General features: G+C 42.7%; 1 long non-coding RNA gene across 1 annotated transcript; it reads right to left on the reverse strand.

Moving 5' to 3' along the window:
* Positions 1–269: 269 nt before the first annotated feature.
* LOC138504868 (uncharacterized) lies at positions 270–1,175 on the reverse strand. The gene is made up of 3 exons (XR_011280024.1): positions 1,094–1,175; positions 879–989; positions 270–736 (listed from the first exon to the last, which is right to left on the reverse strand). It is a non-coding gene; the product is annotated as an uncharacterized lncRNA (long non-coding RNA).
* Between the last annotated feature and the right edge of the window lie 3,374 nt (positions 1,176–4,549).

Raw genomic sequence — 4,549 nt, forward strand, 5'->3', positions numbered from 1 at the left:
AATACAACGGTATTACTGCTGAATTTGTAATGAGCTCCAATGTAAGGTTTAAAAAATCCCACAATAGGATGTATGATTTTTAGTTTTTTATCTGTGTCTCTATGTGTTACTAAACCAGCCTTTTCTACCTCTCTCTATAGTAAATAGCTGGCAAATTATTTCTAGGACCCAAAGGATGTGGAAGGATTCTCCCCATGCAAAATCTCAAGAGGGGAGATGTTCCTTAAAAGAGACCTTTTTCTTAATAATAACGAAAAATCAGGGTGAAAGATCAAACACACATTTCATATTTCACACGTATATAGACTTAACAGGGTTTCTCAGATTGCATAAAAGTCAATCGAGAGATGTTTTGACCTAAAAGTATTTTAATTTACATATACTTGTCACATGTGGAGAGAACACAATTGCCAGAGGCACAGTTATTTGGCATTTTTTGTGTACAATACAGGTAAGTACAATCCAGTCAATTTGACTAGATTTTGGTGAACAAACAACATGCTTTGTCTTTATTGGTTGACATATTGTACATTACAAATACAATGTGAACATAGAACAGAACACAATTCAAAGAACAACAATGTGCATCAGTGCATTACATCAACACTGGATTGGTAATGAAGTCATCAACACTATTGTGTTTTGGCCCAAAGACAAGCTATAGGATGGAGCTTATATGAAAAGGCATTCATCAGGACGTGTGGTGGATGGTGTCGCCGGGTCCTGGGTTCTCTATCTGCAAATGTTAATAAGAGAGGTGTGTTAGAGACGGTGTGATCTTGAAAGAACTCAGTAAATGAATTGAAAGCTCAAAAAGATGCTATGACTTAATGGAGGAACAACAACGATATGCATGGGTGACATAGCGTATATCTTACCATAAGGATTCCTGTGCTGCAGTAAATATCAAATGGACCACTCTGGTGTGGATTGGCCACGGTGTGCAAATCACCGCAGAAGGAGGTTAGCCGTTATTGGACAAAGACTGCCTAGAATGACAAAGAGACAAAAAGCACGTCCCATGAAGTTACTAATCAAACTGGGACGGTCGACTGGAAACAATCACGAGAAACAACTGTGGTTGTCATCTTACTTCCGGAAACTGTCTTATCCTAGTAGGACGTAGTTACACTATAGATTGCTTTGCACGGTTTCCGCCGTGGTGGTTCAACATCTGCAATGAAAGCAGAGAAGTAGATATGCTGGATGTCTCCGATAAGACTATGCTCAATTTTGCACAATAACACTAAAAAAATGGGTCTGTTCCTGCAACAGGTGCAGATGAATGGTCGGGTACGAGGAAGTACTATCTGTGAAAGCTCCTGTGTTGGAAAAAAGGGGGCCTTCTAATCTCAACAGTCTAAACCTGGAGATGCCATAAGAAAGGTGAATGGTGCTGCTGCGTGAAGAAGCTGTTTAGTTAGGTGGCATGCGACAAACCCCTCAACGGGGCCAGATCCCAAATACTCACAAACAGCAAAGCAAACATGCGGTCATAAAAATGTAACTTAATTAAATGGCATGAAACTATGCTATACAGAAGTGCTGGTAGTAATTCTTGGTGGTATACACAGAAGAAAAGTTTGTCTGCGTGGTGCTTACCAGTGCGACGGTGCTGCTGAGTCACGGAGCTGTGAGCGCACTGGAGAGCCTTCGCCATGGGAATGACTAAAGATGAAAGGACGCGTCCATTGTGGGGCCGGTAAGAAAAAGGCCCACTTGGACATATCTGGGCTGTGCTAGCCAATCAATGTCTGCCGTGTGTGCTGTCACAGAACAGAGGTCTGCTGAGTCACGTCGTGGTGCACGCACAGAAGAGCCGTTGCCATAGGGATAGCTGAGCGTCAAGTGACGCGGTCGTACAGATACGGTGAAAACAAGCCCATTGGGGCGTGTATGGGCATGAATGGCCAATCATAACCTATCGTGTTTGCAAGGACACATGACTAGAATAAATGTGGGCAAGCCCACTGATGTGAGTCTAAACAAGGTGAGGGGGCGTAGGCTGGGCAGCCAATGCAAGTAACTCGGTATGGGATTAGGTAGGGCATGGTAGCGTATTCCCAACGCTTCCACATAAACAAACACATATGGAAAGCACATATATCAGTGTGCAGAGAGTGTAGGTATGGTGTGGATGTGCACACTTGTTATATACGGTGTTGTACAGTATATTTACCTGTGTGGTCTATTACCCTAGAATGATTAGAGGGATACTTTCACAGTTCGTGGTATTCCCATAGTGGAGGTATCCGCTATGAGTGACATTACATATCCTCACATTGGGCGTGTACCAGCCACAATACATTTACCTTATTCGTCTCACAACAGTGTCAGACCCACCTATTTGGTAGTGCCTACCCCAGATTGAACCAATACTGTATGGGCCTTAGATGGAAAATCTTAGTGCTCAGATGGAAGCAATGAAAGAATTCATTCAAGACGTCTGTTAATATAGAGGTGACAAATCAGTGACAGCATCAGAGGAGGAAGTGGAAATAGCTGTCACCCAAACCAGTTAATCTAAAGAGGGATATCACATAGGACAGCGTTCTAACAGCTCAATTAGTGAAGAAAGTGTTTCCACTCTATGGTTATATTTAGACCTTCTCTAACCGTGTGGAGTTTGTGAACCCACTATTGTTCTAACGTAGTCAATCACTTGTTAATGTCTCTGCCTCTCTTTTGTGGGGTCAGTTGCTGTATGACCGCCCATGTTACATTTTCGTTTGAGTGTCTCATCAGAATGTAGTGTTCAACAAGTGGTTTGTCTGGTATCTTATTCGTGATGCAAGACCAATGTTCTGATATGCGTTGTTTAATGGGCCTAATGGTCTTCCCCACATATAGCAAGTTGCATGGGCATTTAATTCCATATATTACACATTTGCTATTGCAATTGCTATGGCTTTTGAGTGTCCAATGAAAGTCATTGTGGATAAACGTTTTAGTGGGTACAGTAAAACGGCACGCCACACAACTTCCGCATCTGTAGTGTCCCACCACAGGGGATGGATTCCATAGCGTGTCTGGTTGTCTGGTAGGTTCTATGTATGTGTGCACAAGAGTGTCTCTTAAGTTCTTGTTTGAAGAAAGACTTATTCATGGCTGCAGGCAGAATCAGTAATAATAGGCATCTGCTGAAAAGGGCAATCTTCAGTTTGGCCTCCTCTGGACTTCCAGTAAAGCCAGAATCCAGCATAACGTGCTGGAGACCCTGCTCTGTTTGCTTGATAAACAAGATGTCATTTGGTGTTTTGTTAACATAATAGCAGAAGTAAGACAACCAAATGCATTCAGCGCTGCCCTATCTTTAGTCAGAACAAACTTTGGTTTAAGAAGGAATTTAGGGATAGAAAATAGCCTGTTTTAGCCTTGCTAAAACCCTAGAATATTTGACCTAATTCACCTGAGAAGGAAATAATATAAAAAATCCGTATCCCTTCAGAGGCAGCACCAGATGGATCAGGCATGGGAAACCCTGGACAAGGCCTGGACTCAGAGCAAGGGATTATCCCACATTTTGGGACATGGTGGCAAGAGGAGTTTCAGAACCCAATGCAATGTGGGAATCTACTGGTAATATTCAAGAGCAAGACTGGATTACACACTTATCTGCTCTGTATGGTAGCAGCGCGGGTGAGCAAGCTAGTGCTGGCCGGAGCCACCCCATACCGCTTACACTGGGTGTTTTCCATGTCTCCCACATATAATTCACTTTGACTGAGATCACAAATACATTGAATGGTGCTGCCCGCCACAAGAGCACTGGCCCGCATTTTTGCCCAATGGATGTTTTGCAGGCATGACCCTATTTTTTGGGCTCCTATCTTACTATGTCTGTTTAATGCCACTACTAGATCTCTGGTGATCTGCACCCAGTTGGGAAAAGGCAATCTTTGTACTTATTTTTAAAAAGGGCAAGCATGACAATCCTGGCTGCTATCCCCTCATATCCCTGCTGGACGCAATTGCAAAATGGTTTGGGAAATAATTACATTTAAGAATTCTGAAGTGGTCTAAGCTATTCTATCCAATATCCCCCATGAACTTTGGCTTCTGCAAAGGCCTAAGCACCGTAGAATAGGCCCTGAATCTGTTGCTGATAGTCAGTAAGTATATTACTGGATTCAGGAACCCGGTCTAGCTGGCGTTTCCAGAACTGTTCAGTGCATTCGACTGTGTAAACAGGGAACTATTATGAGAAAAACTGTTACGGAAGGGTTTACAACAGAATATTGTCAGCCCACTTAAAGTATTGTATTAAAATCTACGGGTGTCTGTCAGGTTTGGTAACGCGGGTTAAATACCATCACTTTACTTCAATGAAGGGAGTACACCTTAAACTATACATGAATGATCTTGTGACTGAGCAGATCGGAGTCCAAAATATCCCATTTTATCGATGCCATTGTTACCCTGCCCTTCTCCATGCAGACAACGACCGTAGTTGTTGCTTGTACGCCTAAGGCTATGAAATCACTAGTGAACAAGTTTAGTCTATTCATGGAAACAAGAGGTCTCTCAGTCAACAGCACAAGTCAAAGGT

Source organism: Ambystoma mexicanum, chromosome 11 (genome assembly GCF_040938575.1).
Source record: "Ambystoma mexicanum isolate Mex_15411 chromosome 11, UKY_AmexF1_1, whole genome shotgun sequence".
NCBI lineage: Eukaryota > Metazoa > Chordata > Amphibia > Caudata > Ambystomatidae > Ambystoma > Ambystoma mexicanum.